Source organism: Oryctolagus cuniculus, chromosome 14 (genome assembly GCF_051225735.1).
Source record: "Oryctolagus cuniculus isolate XC-2025 breed Fujian yellow rabbit chromosome 14, ASM5122573v1, whole genome shotgun sequence".
Taxonomy (NCBI): Eukaryota; Metazoa; Chordata; class Mammalia; order Lagomorpha; family Leporidae; genus Oryctolagus; species Oryctolagus cuniculus.
The window spans coordinates 34,965,004-34,985,656 of NC_142880.1; the positions used below are offsets into that span (position 1 = coordinate 34,965,004).

The 20,653-nt window shown below is 45.4% G+C and overlaps 2 long non-coding RNA genes across 2 annotated transcripts in view; one reads left to right on the top strand and one right to left on the bottom strand.

Moving 5' to 3' along the window:
- Positions 1 to 110: 110 nt before the first annotated feature.
- On the bottom strand, positions 111 to 8,150 carry LOC138845233 (uncharacterized). Its single transcript, XR_016220609.1, has 2 exons — positions 7,469 to 8,150; positions 111 to 2,303 (listed from the first exon to the last, which is right to left on the bottom strand). It is a non-coding gene; the product is annotated as an uncharacterized LOC138845233 (long non-coding RNA).
- A 2,218-nt stretch (positions 8,151 to 10,368) lies between these two features.
- Positions 10,369 to 20,653, top strand: part of LOC149122290 (uncharacterized) — a 58,022-nt gene continuing 47,737 nt past the window's right edge. Inside the window, exon 1 of the long non-coding RNA XR_016220053.1 lies at positions 10,369 to 10,515. This is a non-coding gene — a long non-coding RNA (uncharacterized LOC149122290). The remainder of the gene's footprint in view (positions 10,516 to 20,653) is intronic.

The following is a 20,653-nucleotide window of genomic DNA, read 5'->3' on the forward strand; positions in this document are numbered from 1 at the left end:
GAGACAGGAAGGGCTTGTGTGAGGTAACTCTTGTCTCTTGCTGAGAAGCAATGCCGGGGGTTATTTCAGATGCAGCTGGGATCCTGGTGCAGCTGCCCCACCAGAGGGAGTTCATGGCTAGTGTGCAGCAGAGCATCCCCAGGTCAGGAAGCCAGGAGTGTGCTTGTACAACCCTAGAGAACATTAAGAATAGAAATTAAGCAGAAGATTCCTTACTATTTGAGAGAAATAGTTGAATACAGATGCAACCAGAGGAAATCTGAAGTATAAATGAAGTTCTTAGGGAAAAAAACAAAATGGGGATACAAAAGTAATGTTGAAAATAATTCAATTTTTTTCTGTCAGTGGAAATATACTTTCAAATCCCATCTGAATAGATTACTGGCTTCTGAGTGGGAGTAATTGATTGCAAGTGATATTCCAGTAAAATCTCGACCTTGAAGAAAACTCCTTTGGGCATCTAGACTGAAAGAAGTGACACAGAAAGGTGTAAATTAGAGGATGCTGGATTGGAAGCAGAGAACCTTGGACTCAAACTGTTTGCAGTGGGTCCTGGGCTGGGATTATTCTAGATTCTTTACTCCACATGTGAAAGAATTCAAAGTGGAGGCAAAAAGTGCATAGAAATGCAGGATTCATGTAAATCACAGGAAAAGTGCACATTGAAGAGCTAAGTCAGGTCAGCTCAAGAGAGAGAGAGAGAGTGAACACACAGACAAAATAGAAAAAAGACTTCAACACTGCAGAAACCTCAACAAGGCTCAGACCACGCTTTTATGCTATTGCTAAGTGTGGGAGCTGGTGTCTGGGGTAGGACTTAATTGAATTTAAAATTATCAGATTGTCATGGCATCAGGGCTTGATGGGAATGGGAGTGCTGGCCATGGTAAATTTAAAATAATTTCATTATAATGACCTAAAGGTATAGTGGGGACGTACCCTGCAGCCGTATTCCATATTTGCAGTTAGCACTGGTTGTACATTTGCTGCGTTGAGGAACTTGTGTGGGTTTTGTGTTTCCTTTTGCTACCTAGAAGTGTGTGGGCTTAGTGGTGTGTAGGAAGTAGGGGTGGATGCTGCACATAAAGGGAGTATTGAGTTGTGGGCTGTCCTGGGCTGTCCTGCAGGGGTGAGCTGCAGCTGCTATCAATTTGCAATTCTCCCGATAGTGCTGTTCCATGATGCATTGGGCCAGAGCAGTCATGTAGTGGCTGGCACTGCTGCATGTGTTGGCTTGAGCTGCCCAGTAGTGGCTCATAGTGCCACATGAGTTGATTCCTCCCCTCACTACTTCCCTTCCCACATCAGAACCAGGCACTCAGATATGCATTGTGGGCATCCCAAGTGCTGACTTAACTGCTGTATCCAGCTCCTGCCCCAGATAGGTTTTGATGAGGGAGGATCATGGTAGTATTCTCTAGGGTGACTGTTTTATAATTCTTTATGTTCTACTCTGGCACGGATGCTTCCCCTGATGAGTTTTATTCTACAAACAAGCATGAAAAGCAACTAGTACTGGGTGACTGTAATTTCACATAAAAGACTCCAACATAACACATTAAATGGAACATATTAACTATAGAACATGGCTCTAAAGTATCTGTAACATAGGGCTGGATCTATATCATTAAAAAGCTAAGCGATGATGAATGAGGGTATTTGATGGAGGGCTGCTGTGCACAGAGGGGTCCTGGTGAGGATGGATGTGGCTACTGTTGTGTTTCCTCCTGTGTTGTTCAAGCTTCCAATGGCTTGGGAAGCTCCAGTTCCTCTGAGTCCCAGGACTTCACTTTGCAAACTTCCAAGGAATTAGAAAGATCAGTATCATAGATACAGAAGCAAGGATCACCAAGTATAGCAGAGAGGAGGCAGGAGGGCTATACTGGGCTAGGTATTCAGATTGAGAGCTCCCCATGGCCCTAGAAGGTGACTTTGAACCCTGACTTGTTCAGTGCTGTCCATCAGCAGAGAGAAGAGAGCCGTCCTTTACAAATGAGTCCCCCTAGGCACTCACCTGGGCTGCCTTCAGGGGACGGCCCCCTTCAGCAGTGAACTTGTATCACAAGAAAGTGGAGGTCTCTGGGTCCTAGGGGGAGAAGCCAAGGCCCACTGGGCCCTCAGAGGAGCAGGAGGTCTGAGGACAGAAGGCAGAGTGCTACCCCTGCCTACCCCGCAGCTTGCGGGTCAGGAGTGAGGGCAGCTCATCAAGTGAGAGAGGAGGGCTGCAGAGAGGTTGCATCAGCATCCCCAGTGCAAGTGTATCCACTGCCTTGGTGACGCCAGTCCTTCAGGATGAGTATCACCTGTGGCACGGAAAGGGCATGAAGAGGAAGCAAGAACAGAAGCTTAAGAGGAGAAAGAAAGTGGTTCAAGAGGAATTCAGTTCCCTGCAAATCTTCACTTACTTCTGTTTGCACATTTCCATGTTGCCCTCTGAGTGTAGGAGCAGTGGCTGTGATGGGGAGGTCTTGGGAGTGAGAGGGAGGGGAAAGTTGGACTTGAGGTGCAGGCTCAGGCTGTCATTTTTGAATAGTATCTTGAGTCTAGTCTCAATGGATAATAGATCTGCACTTGAATCTCCCCCACAGAGGAAAAGGCTTAGGCCATGTTAAATATGCACGAACATATTTTCATATATAAAAATGGATGACAAAAATAAACATTTCTGTATCTGACAAGGAAAGGCAACCTTGACAAGAGATGTGTCCTCCTCACCTGGCCATTCACTTTGAATCTCTTCCACCAGGTCCTCAGGAACAAGTAGGAGAACACAGGGTAACTGTCAGTGAATTGATCTTGTGGAAGAGTTAGGCAGGGAGTCTTTTTGCTGCGGACATGGGGCTAGGTTGTGTGGAGGTGGTCAGTGAACAGTCACAGACTCAGGCACTGCCGGGCCGTCCTCCTCGGTGTAGTCAAGAAGCCCCAGGAGAGGATCAGGGAAGTGGTGAGAAATGGAGTCTTGGCCTTCTTGCTACGGACAACCAAACAATATGAAAGAATCAGTGTGGAAGTTGGTGAACACTCTGCACTGTGTGACACAATGAGGGCATCTCTCCCTACTGCTGCCCATGCTGCAGGCAGGGAAAGCCCTGCTTTTCTCCTGACCTGTCCCAAGATCATTCAGCTTGTGCGGCTCTACATAAACTGCTACCACGTTTACCATCGATTCCATTGGGCATTAAGTTGTTACAGTGTGTATGATATGTAGCATTGACTGTTTTGTAATTTGTTAGTAGATTTCAGGGACATTAATTACAATGACATACCATGTGCCCATCACCACCATATGCACCAAAAATTTGCATTGCACCCAACACAAATTCTGAATTACAACACAAACTTCCCTCTCCTTCCATCCTGGGGTAGTCTCTACTTCCCCTTCCTTTGAATTTGTCTGTTGTAGTTACTGTATTGTAAGTGACTGCTGCATTTCAGTAAGCATGTTTTACTGTGTCCATCTGTGTTGTATTCTGAATAAAAATTCAACTCATGCTTGTGTCTTCATAGTGTTCCTTGTATTTGTATATGACATGTACACTATCCATTCATGGAGTGATAGTGAGGAAAGCCAGGAAACCCCTTCATGGTTGTCAGGGCCCAAGATTGAAGCAAGTGGAACTGGACTGGTGGAGGGATTTGTTTTCCTTTGGGTGCTTCTTAAAGTGTTGGTGTTGTCTGCACACCTGGGAGGATATAAAAAACTACTGTCATTGCATGGGGAAACAGGTGACTTTAGGGGAAACTCATTTCTATGTACATAAAATAAAAAGTTATCAATGCTGCAAGTTTCACTTGGACATAAAAAGATTGTGAATGTCATCACTATCATCCTCACAAGGACAGCTGAACAAACTGGAAGTGACCACCGTGCAGTTTCAACCTCCAGAAGGCAAATGCTGAGAACTGCAGTTGAAATCAGCTAAAGCAGAAGACAGTGGAACCTGTTACTGGTAGGAATATTCAAATGGGAATTTGGATGGATTGCCAAGGCTGAATTTACATTAGCTTCAGAGCAAAAAAACAAGACATTCCAGTCTAAGATGGGCCACTGTATTTTCATAGGGTTAGTGCCCATGTTGAAGGGTAGAGGAAAATCTCCTGGGTCCAGGGTAGAGGGAAAATATCCATTTGTAAATACTGGGCAGGGAGTGGGGGCAGGGAGAAGTAGCCAGATTGACATACTCCCAGGGTGATCCTCATCACCAAGTCACAGCCCTCGTGGGAAACTGCCAGAGCCTTGCATGACCTGGATGAGGCTGTGGACAACTCCAGTCCCATCTGGCTTTCCTGTCTTAGGAGAAAGAGTACACAAAGGATAACTCTAAAGGTGAGCATCCAGGGACTCAGGTGGACAGAAACTGAAGTGAATCACAAGATTCTAGAATGCTTTCATTTCCCCCACCTTGTACCACAGAATGATGGGGTTTCAATGTAATAATAGAAAACACAGCTGAGAGAGCAGTGAGGAGGCTCTGTGTGGGAAGTGGTGAGGAAAACCCTGAGATCCTGGGGACAGTGATTCAGCAAGGAAAGTGCAGAAACTTGGAGCTTCAGGCACTGTAGGTGCAGCAAACATTAAAGACCATCTCCCAGCAAGATGTGCATAAAGTCCCACACCAAGGGGCAGGCATTTAGCTCTGCAGCTAAGTCTCTGGTTAAGATACCCAAGCCACATCAGAGCCTCTGGGTTCCAGCCCCTGATTCTATCTCCTACCCATTTCCTACTAATACAGACTCTTGGAAGCGGCAGAGATGGCTCAACTGGTTGGGTCCCTGATGCCAGTGTGGGAAACCTGGATTGAAGGATGTTTTGAAAATTCACAAATATTGAAATCTAAGCAACACACTCCACAAATAAATGAGTCAAGGAAGGAACCTCAGTGGTGATTTCACAGCCAAACAGTTATATGGCAGGGACACATCAGCTTCTGGGCTTGCTGGTGGTCATGACAGCAAGGAGATTCACTGACTGCATTTTCTCAGCAGTCACTGTCACAGTGTGTTGTATCTGACTCAGTGCACTGCTCTGAGGTCTGGTTCCCTGAGGAGCCCGAGAGCTCAGTCCCTTCCTCCCTTGCTGTCTCCCTTGCCTGCCTTTTGCTGTCATGTGGGGCTCCGTGGGTAGCTGGGGGCCGCCTGCCTGTGCTCCCCTCTTCTTCTCATAACCTGGTGCTTTCCCTGGACCCCTCCTGGTCTTTCTGAGGGTCACCTCCACGTAGGGGCTATGACAACGTTTCCTTGCTAACCTTTTGTAGGGGCAGTTTATAAATATGAGAGGTCTTCAAACGGATCATGGAAATACATATTATAAACAGCCATGTATGGATTCCACATTTTTTCCACTGAATAAGCTTGTTTTTACTTTTTTTTTCTAGAAATGTTTTCAAGTACTATCACCAAGTTTCCCATTTTATTGCAAGCTACGTGCATGCTATTATTAGGGAATTGCCTATGCTATAATTTCTGAGCAACCCATGGTTCCCTTTTAATTTTCATCATCATTAAAACAAGCATGGCCATCCTCAGGTGGTTTCAGTCAGATATCCGTGGGCAAAGAGCCTGCTGTCATATCTCCTAGGTTCTTAGCAGGCTCCTGGTCTACAGCAGGGAAGCAAAGGAACAACCAGCGCTGATGCCCAGGGCACACACACCCACACATCACTGAGCATCTGTGGCCGCGAGGACCTTCACGGGACCCACCACAGACGGATGCCAGAGCGCGATGCGGGTCGGTTTTTAGACCAGGAACCACGGATGTTAGGGCAGCAGAAGGCAGGGAACCGAGGACTGCTGAGACTGAAGCATTGGCTGGAGCCGGGACTCCTCCCAGAGGCCTCGTGTTCTGGCTCTGCACGGGTGAAATCTGTGTCCAGGGAAGGGGAGCCTGTGCGCTGCCATCACATGGAAACAGAAAGGACAAAAGGTCCCCTGGCTTTGACTGCCCCCGGCTCAGCATTGCCCGGCATTTAAGGGAGAACCGTGGCCTCCTGTGCAGGCGAGAAGCAGCAGACACTGTCCTTCCAGCGCGCCCGTCTCCACCCACACGGCGCGTGGTCAAAGAGCTGATCCAGGCCCGCAGGGCCCCAGTTCTGCTTGGGTGCGCCAATAAATTCATGGCTAAAGGGACCGACGGTGACACCTGCATCCCATGTGAGCACTGGATCAGGGCCTGTCTGCTCCACTTCCAATCCAGCTCCCTGCTAATGCACCTGGGAAAGCTCAAAAGATGGCACACGCACTTGGACCCCTGCACCCACATGGGAGACATGAAGGAAGCTCCTGGCTTCTGCCAGAGTTGTGGCCATTTGGGGAATGAGCCAGTAGATGGAAGGTCTCAGTCCCAGGGGTCTCTCGCTCACTTGCTCACTCTCTCTCTCAACTCTGCATTTCAAATAAATCTTTAAAAGAAAAATTTGTGGCGATAACCAAGGATTTTCTTTGCTGGGTGGGACACATAAGACTTTTTATTGCTGGGGAACTTTCTTAAAGTTTTTCTTTTAATAAAGCTCAAGAGTTGCTACAAATGGAATTTTGCATGACCCTGCTGAGCTGCCTGAGCCCCTGCAACACCTCAGTCAGCAGACCCTACCTCTGTCCGCCTTACGTGGCCTAGTGCGTCAACTCATGTGAGACTTGTGTCTTTCAGTATTTGAAATTCTATATTAATATTTATTAGAAAGGCAGAGACAGAGGAGCTTCGGTGACCCCAGAACCAGAGAGTCGCTCAGAGGAGTGAGGATGGGCCTAGGTCAGGCGTGGTCTGGGTCTGCACCACTGACCTTGGCGCTGCTGTCGGGCGCCTCCTGGCCGATGCTTCTATTTTTTTCCCCTCCAGAGCTCGGGATTTGGAGACAGCTGAGCCCAGATCACAACGCCCAAGAGCAGTTCCAGGAGCCCAGCAGCGCCCGCAGGATCGCGCCGTCCATACCAGAGATTGAGCACCGCACACTGTTCGCTGGAGATTAGACTCCTGCTGCGGCTGCAGATCCCATCTCCTGGCTCCCGGGTTGTACAGGGACCCTAGGAGCCGTGCGCTCTGAAAGGGAGAGGCCGTCCCACACCCGGACGCCGACCCTCCTGGGACACCGGCATTTCCGAGTCCTGCCCCGGGGGAGGCAGCAGCCAGGCTCCCTGTTAGGGAGACCAGGGCCGTTAACGGGGGCTTCCACGCGTTTCCAAGTCTGCGCCCGCGGTTGCACATGGCTGGGTCCGACCTGGAAGCACGTGCGGCGGCCCCGGGTTCTGCCGAAGCCGCGCAGTCCCGTGCATGGAGTTGGCCTCCACTGTCCCTGAGTCCCGCTCTGTGCGCCCCAGGGATGGGGCAGGGGGTTGCGACGTGGACACACGGGTGTTGTCTGCTACCTGCAAGCAGGAAGTGGGGCCTCACCCGGGACCCCTCCCAAAGTTCGCACGTGGCCCGGCCGGATGGTGCGGGGGTCCCAGGAGTGGACGGATGCCCTCTGCTCACCTGAGAGGGGCCGCGAGATGCGCGAAGCCTTGATGGGGAGACAGAGGGTCAACCCAGTGTCCCGCGGTGCCATCGCTCTGCCGAGATCTCTGCAGGCGCAGCAGGTGCATGGACCTGGAGCCGAATGCACTTGGGGCAGCTGGCGTGGGGTGCATGTGCGCACGCGCATGCGCAGATAATAATGAAAAATAATTATGTGATAATGAAAATCCAGATGCACAGTTACGTTGTAAGCGAGTTATTCCAGCGTCTATGAATACTGCGGGATGCAGAGGTTCCAGACACGGATCTGCGCTGGGCGCACAGGTAAGTGCGGTCGGCTTCCTGGTTGGTCTCTGTCACTGCTGCTGAATCTGCTGTGACGGAAACGCGGACACCTGCCCGCCCCACGAAGGCGCCCACATTATGGCCCACGGCGGCGCAGGGATTCTGGCCGCAGGAACTTACGGATCCACGGGAGCCTGGGCAGCTGGGGTGTGTGCAGAAGCGGCCAGGGTGCAACTGCTGGGGCAAGGCGAGGGAGCAAGGCTGTGCCCGGTCCTTCCGAGGCCCCATCGGCTGCCCGGGGGAACGCCGCCCTTCACACGTGGCCAGGTAGCGCAGGTGGAAAGGAGCCAGCAGGACTCGAGTAAGTCCGGGCTCTGACCCTAGGGCGCTGCGCCCCCGCCAACCTGAGCTCCACAGAGGCCGGGCGACTTCCACACTAGGTGCAGGGCGCCACCTGGCGGCCGCTTTTATATCCTGCAGGAGCGATCCGAAGGCCGGGCCTGAAGGTGCCAGAAGGGTCGGGATGGGGCTGGGGCGGCTGGGACTGGGTACCTGCTGGAGGGTTAGAGCTGACACTCTTTTGTTGGGTGCAGGATAGGGTGTCGGGTGGGTGATGGAGTCCTGAGGTTCAAAGTAAAGGAACCCTGAGTGTCCTGACGGTGACCAATCAGGAATTTTCGTCTTTGTTCTCTGTGCTTGTCCCCTCTCACAAGTGTGAAATGACCGCCGAGCTGGGGCATCCCCTTCTCCAGAATGACAGAGAAGCTCAGAAGTCGCTCAGCTCGGGACTGAGCTCAGTGTGGACACCCCGTGTCTGTGCATCAAGCATCACCTCTCTCCCCCCAAAAACCCATCTTCCACCCAGGTCAGGACCCTCCCCCTCCCCACCCTTGCCTGCCTGCCCTTCCTCCCCTGCGTCACCAGTGCCCCCTTCACACGGAGTCAGTCCTGGTCTCCAGTATCTTACACCTTATATACAACCCCCACCCCACAGAGCAACCCCAGGAGCCCTTAGGCTGATACCTGTGCTTGCTTCCCTCTAGTGAGGGGCAGAAGCACAGGTGAGCAGCTTTGTGTTGTTTGAATGCCCCCAGGGCCCCTGTGGGTCCCTGCACACATATCTGGGTGGTTGATGAGGAACAGAAAGGATCTCCTAACCCACCCACCCCCAGCGCACCCTCCTCTCTGCACTCAACCCCCAGCGCTGTGTCTGATTGATGGTTGGTTCTCAGCACCTCCTCCACTCCACCCAGCTCAGCCCTGCCAGGGGAGTCCCCACCACCTCTGTCCTTGCACGGGGTTATCCTGTGTCAGGTGCTGGCCCTGAGAACCTGGGTCCTTATGGAACCCTTGACAGTCACTCGGCCTAAGGACAAATTCTTTTTTTTTTTTTTACATTTTTTTAATCTTTTATTTAATGAATATAAATTTCCAAAGTACGACTCATGGGTTACAATGGCTTCCCCCCCATACCGTCCCTCCCACCCACAACCCTCCCCTTTCCCACTCCCTCTCCCCTTCCATTCACATCAAGATTCATTTTCAATTATCTTAATATACAGAAGATCAGCTTAGTATACCTTAAGTAAGGATTTCAACAGTTTGCTCCCACACAGAAACATAAAGTGAAAAATAATAGATGATTTTTTTTAAATGATGATGAAATCAGATCAGACCTATTGTCATGTTTAATCCCAGTGAGAGTCAAGTTGGGAATTGATAATTTTTTTTTTTTTTACAGAAGATCAGTTTAGTGTACATTAAGTAAAGATTTCAACCGTTTGCACCCCCATAGAAACACAAAGTGAAATATACTGTTTGAGTACTCGTTATAGCATTAAGCCTCAGTGTACAGCACATTAAGGACAGAGATCCTACATGAGGAGTAAGTGCACAGTGACTCCTGTTGTTGACTTTACAAATTGACACTCCTGTCTATGGCATCAGTAATCTCCCTATGCACCAGTCATGAGTTTCCAAGGCTATGGAAGCCCCTTGAGTTCTCCGACTCTTATCTTGTTTAGACACGGTCATAGTCAAAGTGGAGGTTCTCTCCTCCCTTCAGAGAAAGGCACCTCCCTCTTTGAAGACCTGTTCTTTCCACTGGGATCTCACTCACAGAGATCTTTTTGCCAGAGTGTCTTGGCTTTCCATGCCTGAAATACTCTCATGGGCTTTTCAGCCAGATCCGAGTGCCTTTAGGGCTGATTCTGAGGCCAGAGTGCTATTTAGGACATCCGCTATTCTATGAGTCTGCTGAGTATCTCACTTCCCATGTTGGATCACTCTCCCCTAAGGACAAATTCTAATTTCCCCTCTGTGCCATCTTTCTCACTGTGGCTTTATCCTCCAGAGCCCGCGGGTAACGCTCGCCGCCCTCCCCCGTCCCTCCTCATATTCCATCAAGGTCAAGACCTTCAAGGATCATGACATTGTGTTCCACACTGCATTTCACCGTCGCTGGCCTGGCTTGAGCACCACCAAAGCTTCTGGGTTCCTGGCCGTCTTTTAATAGCCTTCGTTCTTTGATTGGTTGGTGCCCTTGCTCACTGTCCAATCAGAGTTTGCCTCCCAGGAGTCCCCGCCCCACTACTAGGGCTATAAAGGGGGCTCCGTTCTCTCCACCATTTTCTCCGCAAGGCCCGGCTTTCTGCTTTTCTGCCTGGGGTTGTGCGGTTACCTGATGGGCTTCCAGGGCGCCAGCCCCAATCCCCGGACTAGGCGGCGAGTGGCAGCGGGGGATGCAGGCAGGAAGGGTGGGCCCGCGGGTTGTGCGCCAGGTGAGAGCGTGGGTTCAGCCTGGGCCGAGAACTTTCCCGCGTCCGCGCGGCCCCGTCCTCGCAAGCTCCTCAGGCCTGGCGAGTCCTGGTGTCCGCGGCCGGAGCGGCGCTGTCAGGGCCCTGACCCCGTCCCGGAGCGGGGATCCGGGAAGGGAGAGCGAGGACTCCGGGCATGCGTGCGTCCTGCCTGCTTCCGCGTGGCTCCTCTCGGAACAGCCCCGGCCCAGCAAGGCTCTTGCGGAGACGATGCCTGAAGGCCTCGGCCTCTGAGAAGGGAGGCGGAGAGGCCGCCCGGCCCCTTGTGGCCCCGGGGTCCAGGCGGTCCTCGAAGGGCGTGCGCATTGAGGGTGCCTGGTGTGGTCAGGTGGACCCCGAAGGAAGCGCCTACATGGCGGTTGGGGGGGGGGGGCGTCCCCTCCTGGGTCTCCTTCTGTTGAGTGGGGGTTAGAATGCCTGCCGTCCAGGGCTCTCCTTGGGGTGTGTCTGGTGTTATTCCCAGGCTTTAGGGTTGTGCTTCCTACTAGTTTTCACTTCAGGATAACAAATCCGAGCTGCCCTCCCTTTCTCTGGAGGTCAAATTCTAAGACCCCCAAGCGATCCCTGAAAACACAGATTATATCGACCCCTATGTATTCTATGTCTTTTTAAATATACATTCCGCATGGAAAATTCCTAAGTTACCCCCACTACAGGTCCGGTATTTTGGCAGGAGGTTACGATGCTGGTTCAGATGTCCGTGTTCCATGTTGGAGTACCCAAGCATGAGACCTGACTTTGGCTTCTGACTCTGCCCACTAATGCATATCTTGGGAAATAGCAGTAGTTGGGTGGCTGCCACCCATGTGGAATTTTTGGCACCACACATGTTGGTAGTGAACCAGCAGATAAGAATGTGGCCCTGTTTCTCAAAATTAAATAAAAAAATAAAAAAATTAAATAAAAAATGGCATATTAGAGATTTAAAAAGCAATTTCTTCATAAATACTGGTGACTTATTAAAATTCGTCAAGATATAGAGGAAGAAAATAGATATGTTACTTTTAGTTGCAGTTATACTAATTTCTTGGTTCCTAAAACCAATGGATTATTTCTGTCCTTTATAAATTAAGCAAGCCTGCTGGCGCCGTGGCTCACTTGGCTAATCCTCTGCCTGCGGTGCCGGCACCCCTGGTTCTAGTCCCAGTTGGGGCTCCGGATTCTGTCCTGGTTGCTCCTCTTCCAGTCCAGCTCTCTGCCGTGGCCTGGGAGGGCAGTGGAGGATGGCCCAAGTGCTTGGGCCCTGCACCTGCATGGGAGACCAGGAGGAAGCACCTGGCTCCTGGCTTCAGATGAGCGCAGCACTGGCTGTAATGGCCATTTCGGGGGTGAACCAATGGAAGGAAGACCTTTGTCTCTCTCAGTAACTCTGCCTGTCAAAATAAATAAATTAATTGAGCAAGCTGTATTATACTTCTGAGCATGAGTTAGTGGTTTTTGCATACTTCAATGAATAAGGAGACTTAAGTTTCTATTTTTACATTTGTAACCTAATGTGTCTTAAAACTGTTTAAAATGTGTGTGTCCTAAAATGATTTGAGGATTGAATGATAGTAGGGAAGAAGGTGATGGAGAATGGGTTATTTCTTCATGTGCATCAAAGAGGGATATTATTGATATGATATGTAAGTTTTCCTTGTTGTGTTGTGATTAGTAGGTAGACCGAGTTCAGTGCTAATTCACTGGTTAGTCCCTGTTAGGATGGTAGTAAGGTTGGACCATGAGAATGATGACAGTGTGAACAGCCACCTGATTGAATTAATGGTTGGCCCTGAGGCTGCGTTAGTTAGGTCTGCTAGGGTTCATCATGCTGCTGCTAGAGGTGAAATTGTTTTGTAGTCCTTGGGCCAATAGTGAAGTTCGCCTGTGATAGAGTTTGCAAGATAAAATAATATTGATGTTAGGTCATGGGCCAGTGTTAGAACTGTAGCTCCTGTAAATCTTCATGATTTTGAATAAGAACTCTCACAATTACCAATGTTAACGTGGCTCACTAATGAAAAAGTGATTAGTGATTCTAGATGTGTTTGACAGAGCCAGATGGAGCTTGTTATGATTTCCTCATAGGGATCCTCAAAAGTGAATAGGCTCTGTAGTCTGTTTGAGGGATCTAAGATTGTAGTGACTCCTATTTTGTCTTAGCCTCTTAGAATATTGACCTGGCAATAGAGGCCTTTACATGGGCTTCTAGTAATCATAGTTGAAGATCATATAGGGACATTTTTGCTTCTTACTATCAATGTTAATATGCATGGATTTCTATTTAAATGCTATTTAGTTCCCTTAGCTCATTCTCAGTACCACAACTGATAAAACAACCTTTTACAGTTGGATTACAGAATCTTTGTAGGTAGAATTTTCATTTTGTTTTGTATCATTTAGGCTGAGAAATATTTAGTAAGTGAAATTTTTAATGATACACATTTGAAAATACATTAATATGCTCATGTATTTATTTTTAAAGATTTATTTAATTATCTGAAAGGCATAGTAACAGAGAAAGGCAGAGGAAGAGATAGAGAAAGAGATCTTCCATCTATTTCACTCCTGAGATGACCACAATAGCAGGAGTTGGGCCACTCCAAAGCCAGGAGCCAGGAACCCCATCTAGCATACACACATACACAGAGACTTCAGCTGTGGTTTGTAACAGGTGAAAAACAATTTTATTATCATCTGGACCATTTGTATTCTATATTTTACACAGCTGAAACAAAGATTATGATTTTCTAGTTTGTGTTGTTTCATGGCACAAATGTAATTCAGAAATACATCTCAAATTTTTGCCTTTCTAATTAAAAATAAAACTTAATTTCTGGGTACATATAGCAAATTTGAATTCCTAATAGAATATATTTTAAAGACTTTTATTTAGTTATGTATTTATTGGAAAGACACACAGACATACACAGAGAAACAGTGACGGAGAGATATATCATTCATCTGCTACAATCTTGAAATGCCTGTGGCCTGGCTGAGGCCAAAGCCAGGAGTCTGAGCCCAATCTGGTTATGCCATGTTGGTGGCAGGAACCCAAGTACTTCATTCACTATCTGCTGCCTGTCAGGGTGTGTGTCAGTAGGATACTGTATTAAAAATGAAGCTGGGACTTGAACTCAAGGAACTCGGATCTGAGATACAGGCATGCAAATGGTGTTTTAACTACAATGCAAAATGCATGACCCTGAAATATTTTAAAGCATGTTTTAATAATAGTCTGGTATAAAGTCAACAGTAGGCAGCTTTATTTCTGTAATGTCCACTGACAAAGTACTTAGCACTATATAGTGTACATTCAGAGTATTAACATATACATAAGAAATTTTACATTCATCCTGAATTATTGCCTACCAGGGATAATAAATAGAATCCCTTTTTAAATGAAAGAATATAGATAAAAGCATTTACTTTTTAAGATGTAATATAATGACTTAATTTTATCCATATTATAGATTTCATTTAGGTCAAACATTGTCTATTTGTAAAGATTGCAGAATTTTTGAGGGGTGGGTAGTAGGTACAAGTCCTTTTGCTGTATTTCCAATATTTAGTACCTCCAAGATATCCTGCTAAAGTGGTATATTTACTATTATGCAACAAAATAATGTTTTATTAAAAGTAGAAAGAACACAATTTTTTTAATTTATTTGACAGATAGAGAGAAAGGTCTTCCTTCTGTTGGTTCATCCCACCCCCCAAATGGCTGCTATGACTGGAACTATGCCGATCCGAAACCAGGAGCCAGGTGTTTCCTCCTGGTCTCTCATGCAGGTGCAGGGGTCCAAGCGCTTGGGCCATCCTCCTCTGCCCTCTTGGGCCACAGCAGAGAGCTGGACTGGAATAGGAGCAACCAGGACTAGAACCCAACATCCAAATCCTCTGCCCGTGCCACAGGCAGAGGATTAACCAAGTGAGCCATGGCACAGGCCCCAAAAGAACACAATTTTTAAACTTTGTTTATCCTATAGAATAACATTTTGTTTGCTGAGTTCTGTCTGGTTTAGATACTATACTAAGAATGCTTCTGTGGCTTGGTCTTTTTGTTCTAAAGATTCTTGAGTTGTTAATTTCCAGCTTTGTTCCATTGTGGTCAGAAAATATGTATGGTATGATTTCCTTTTTTTTCAGTTTGCTGAGACTTGCTTTATGAGCATATCCTAGTGAAATTTCCAAGCACCGATGAAAAGAATGTATGCTCTTCAACTATGGGTTAAAAGGTTCTGTAGTTATTAGGTCCATTTTTTCCATCCTTTCATTTTTAGTGTGTGTGTATCTTTGTTGTTGAGGCATGTTTTTGTAGGTAGCAATTAAATGGGTCTTGTTTTATAATCCATTCAGCTTGTCTGTATTTTTTCATTGGAGAATATAGTCCCTTTACATTCAAGGTTACTTTTGAGAAGTAATGACTTGACTCTACTATTTTTCCTTAAATATTCTTATTGTTTGCTTAGGTCTTCTAATGCAGTCTCTCTTTCGAAATTCCTAACATCTATATGATATGATAGTATCTTATAAATCTTAAATAATTTTAAAAATTTTTCAAATTTCTTATTTTTTTGTTCTAAGAAGTTTATGAAGATTTGTCTTCTAGCTCAGATATGCTTTCTTCTGCCTTACCAAGTCTGTTGCTAAAGCTCTCCTCTGTATTTTTATTTGACATATTGAATTCTTCATTTCTAATATTTCATTTGATTTTTTTTCATAATCTCAATCCCATGATAGAATCTTTCTTCTATGTCATGTATGGATTTCTGTTACCCATCATTTTGCTTCTCATTCCTCCTGAGTAATGATATGACTAACCTTTTGAACTCCATTTGACTTATTTATCTGAAAGGTAGAGAGAGAGAGTGAGGGAGAGAGAGGGAGGGAGAGAGAGGGAGGGAGAAAGAGAGAAAGAGATTCTCCATCTGCTGGTTCACTGCCCCAAGGGTTGGAAAAGCTGGATCTTGGTCTGGTTGAAGCCAAGTGCCAGGAGATCTATTTGGATTTCCCACCTGTGTCAGGGGGCCAAGGACTTAAGTCATCTTCTGCTACTTTCCCAGGTACATTAGTAGGGAGCTGGGGCAGAAGTGAAGCAGCTGGGACTTGAACTAGCATTCATATGGGATGACAATATCGCAGGTGGTAGCTTAACCTGGAACTGAACCATAATGCTGGCCTCAGAAGTTAAGATTTTCAGTAGTTTTTAATGAATTTTAAGTTTATATAAAGTTTAATTTTAAGTTGGGGCTATGCTCAACAACTGACTACCAAAGTTTCAAAAACTTGAGCAATGAGTTATCAAGATGAATATAAATTGACTTCAGAAAAAATAATTAGTATTTCTCTACTGTTATGTCTCACTAACTTTCTTACATATTTTCTATGGATTCTGGTGGTACAATTACCTTAAAACAGTATACTTAATTTAGTTACCAGCTTAGTTGCTAAAACAGTCTGCTTCTGTTACTCAGGTAATCATTTTATTGGGGTTTATCTTACTAAAGCATTATAATATGTTTTTATTGATTATATAACTAAGGCATTTTACTATATTAAATTTGAAAATATAAGCATTTAAAAATTACCAACAATTGGGGCCGGCGCCATGGCTCATGTTGCTAATCCTTTGCTTGCGGCGCCAGAATCCCATATGGGCACCGCATTCTAGTCCCAGTTGCTCTTCTTCCAGTTCAGCTCTTTGCTGTGGCCCGGGAGGGCAGAGGAGGGTGGCCCAAATGCTTGGGCCCCTGCACCCACATGGGAGACCAGGAGGAAGCACCTGGCTCCTGGCTTCGGATTGGCACAGTGCCGGCCATAGTGGCCATTTGGGGAGTGAACCATTGGAAAGAAGACCTTTCTCTCTGTCTGTCTCTCTCACTGTCTATAACTCTACCTGACAAATAAAAATATTATCAACAATTAATTTTATCTTCTCTGTAATAATAATTCTCTTATTAATCCAGAATTTTGTCGACTAGTCTTAACTATAGGAAACCAAATAATAATTTCATATTCTATAGTTTGTTTCTTAACCTGAAAGTATATATCTATATCTATATATACATAGGCTGACGCCAGAGTTAACTGTTCCTGCCGATTTCTTTCTAAAAGCCCTGATGTTAATTTGCAGCATCAACATGCCTATCTTCAGGTGTCATAAAATTTTTTTTCTTTTTTTTAACTTTTATTTAATGAATATAAATTTCCAAAGTATGGCTTATGGATTGCAATGGCTTCCCCCCTATATTGTCCCTCCCACCCGCATCCCTCCTCTTTCCCACTCCCTTTCCCCTTCCATTCACATGAGGATTCATTTTCGATTCTGTTTATATACAGAAGATCAGTTTAGCATACATTAAGTAAAGATTTCAACAGTTTGCTCCCACACAAACATAAAGTGAAAAATAATAGATGAATTTTTAAATGATGATGAAATCAGATCAGACCTATTGTCATGTTTAATCCCAGTGAGAGTCAAGTTGGGAATTGAAAATTTCTTCTTTTTTTTTTTTTTTTACAGAAGATCAGTTTAGTATACATTAAGTAAAGATTTCAACAGTTTGCACCCCCATAGAAACACAAAGCGAAATATACTGTTTGAGTACTCGTTATAGCATTAAGCCTCAATGTACAGCACATTAAGGACAGAGGTCCTACATGAGGAGCAAGTGCACAGTGACTCCTGTTGTTGACTTTACAAATTGACACTCCTGTTTATGGCATCAGCAATCTCCCTATGCACCAGTCATGAGTTTCCAAGGCTATGGAAGCCTTTTGAGTTCACCGACTGTTACCTTGTTTAGGCAAGGTCATATTCAAAGTGGAGGTTCTCTCCTCCCTTCAGAGAAAGGTACCTCCTTCTTTGAAGACCTGTTCTTTCCACTGGGATCTCACTCACAGAGATCTTTCATTTAGGTTTGGTGTTTTTTTTTTTTTTTTTTTTTTTTTGGCAGAGTGTCTTGGCTTTCCATGCCTGAAATACTCTCATGGGCTTTTCAGCCAGATCCAAATGCCTTTAGGGCTGATTCTGAGGCCAGAGTGCTGTTTAGGACATCCACCATTCTATGAGTCTGCTGAGTATCTCGCCTCCCATGTTGGATCACTCTCCCCTTTATTTATTCTGTCGGTTAGTATTAGCAGGCACTAGACTTGTTTATGTGCTTCCCCTGACTCCTAGTCCTTTCACCATGATCAATTGTGAACTGAAATTGATCACCTGGACTAGTGAGATGGCATTAGTACATGCCACCTTGATGGGATAAATTGGAGTCCCCTGGTATGTTTCTAACTCTACCATTTGGGGCAAGTCAGCTTGAGCATGTCCCAAATTGTACATCTCTTCCCTCTCTTATTCCCACTCTTATGTTTAACAGGGATCACATTTCAGTTAAATTTCAACACTTAAGAATAACTGTGTATTAATTACAGAATTAAACCAGTCATATTAAGTAGAACAGACAAAAAACCTACTAAGAGGGATAATGTATTAAGTTGTTCATTAACAGTCAGGGCTATGCTGATCAAGTCACCGTTTCTCATAGTGTTGATTTCACTTCAACAGGTTTCCTTTTTGGTGTTCAGTCAGTTGTCACCGATCAGGGAGAATATATGGTATTTGTCCCTTTGGGACTGGCTTATTTCACTCAGCATGATGTGTTCCAGATTCCTCCATGTTGTTGCAAATGACTGGATTTCGTTGTTTCTTACTGCAGTATAGTGTTCTAAAGAGTACATATCCCATAATTTCTTTATCCAGTCTACCGTTGATGGGCATTTAGGTTGGTTCCAGGTCTTGGCTATTGTGAATTGAGCTGCAATAAACATTAGGGTGCAGACCGCTTTTTTTGTTTGTCAATTTAAATTCCTTTGGGTAAATTCCAAGGAGTGGGATGGCTGGGTCGAACGGTAGGGTTATCTTCAGGTTTCTGAGGACTCTCCAGACTGACTTCCATAGTGGCTTGACCAGTTTGCATTCCCACCAACAGTGGGTTAGTGTCCCTTTTTCCCCACATCCTCGCCAGCATCTGTTGTTGGTATATTTCTGGATGTGAGCCATTCTAACCGGGGTGAGGTGAAACCTCATTGTGGTTTTGATTTGCATTTCCCTGATTGCTAGTGACCTTGAACATTTTTTCATGTGCCTGTTGGCCATTTGGATTTCCTCTTTTGAAAACTGTCTATTGAGGTCCTTGGCCCATCTCTTAAGTGGGTTGTTGGTTTTGTTTTTGTGGAGTTTCTTGATCTCTTTGTAGATTCTGGTTATTAACCCTTTATCTGTTGCATAGTTTGCAAATATTTTTTCCCATTCTGTCGGTTGTCTCTTCATTCTCCTGACTGTTTCTTTTGCAGTACAGAAACTTCTCAATTTGATGCAATCCCAATAGTTGATTTTGGCTTTGCCTGCCTGTGCCTCCCGGGTCTTTTCCAGAAATTCTTTGCCTATGCCAATATCTTGAAGGGTTTCTCCAATGTTCTCTAATAACTTGATGGTGTCAGGACGTAGATTTAGGTCTTTAATCCACGTTGAGTGGATTTTTGTGTAAGGTGTAAGGTAGGGGTCTTGCTTCAGGATTCTGCACGTGGAAATCCAGTTTTCCCAGCACCATTTATTGAATAGACTGTCCTTGCTCCAGGAATTAGTTTTAGATCCTTGATCAAATATAAGTTGGCTGTAGATGTTTGGGTTGATTTCTGGTGTTTCAGTTCTGTTCCATTGGTCTATCCATCTGTTTCTGTACCAGTACCATGCTGTTTTGATTACAACTGCCCTGTAGTATGTCCTGAAATCTGGTATTGTGATGCATCCAGCTTTCTTTTTGTTGTACAAGATTGCTTTAGCTATTCGAGGTCTCTTGTGCCTCCATATAAATTTCAGCACCATTTTTTCCAGATCTGAGAAGAAGGTCTTCGGTATCTTGATTGGTATTGCATTGAATCTATAAATTGCTTTTGGGAGAATGGACATTTTGATGATGTTGATTCTTCCAATCCATGAGCATGGAAGATTTTTCCATTTTTTGGTATCCTCTTCTATTTCTTTCTTTAAGGTTTTGTAATTCTCATCGTAGAGATCTTGAACGTCCTTGGTTAAGTTTATTCCAAGGTATTTGATTGTTTTTGTAGCTATTGTGAATGGGATTTATCTTAGCAGTTCTTCCTCAGCCATGGCATTGCCTGTGTATACAAAGGCTGTTGATTTTTGTGCATTGATTTTATACCCTGCTACTTTGCCAAACTCTTCTATGAGTTCCAATAGTCTCTTTTTTTTCATTTATACAGCTTTTTTTTTTATCTTTTATTTAATGAATATAAATTTCCAAAGTACGACTCATGGATTACAATGGCTTCCCGCCCCATACCGTCCCTCCCACCCACAACCCTCCCCTTTCCCACTCCCTCTCCCCTTCCATTCACATCAAGATTCATTTTTGATTATCTTAATATACAGATCACCTTAGTATACCTTTCGTAAGGATTTCAACAGTTTGCTCCCACACAGAAACATAAAGTGAAAAATAATAGGTGATTTTTTTAAAATGATGATGAAATCAGATCAGACCTATTGTCATGTTTAATCCCAGTGAGAGTCAAGTTGGGAATTGATAATTTCTTTTTTTTTTTTTTTTACAGATGATCAGTTTAGTGTACATTAAGTAAAGATTTCAACCATTTGCACCCCCATAGAAACACAAAGTGAAATATACTGTTTGAGTACTCGTTATAGCATTAAGCCTCAATGTACAGCACATTAAGGACAGAGATCCTACATGAGGAGTAAGTGCACAGTGACTCCTGTTGTTGACTTTACAAATTGACACTCCTGTTTATGGCATAGTAATCTCCCTATGCACCAGTCATGAGTTTCCAAGGCTATGGAAGCCCCTTGAGTTCTCCGACTCTTATCTTGTTTAGACACGGTCTTAGTCAAAGTGGAGGTTCTCTCCTCCCTTCAGAGAAAGGTACCTCCCTCTTTGAAGACCTGTTCTTTCCACTGGGATCTCACTCACAGAGATCTTTTTGCCAGAGTGTCTTGGCTTTCCATGCCTGAAATACTCTCATGGGCTTTTCAGCCAGATCCCAATGCCTTTAGGGCTGATTCTGAGGCCAGAGTGCTATT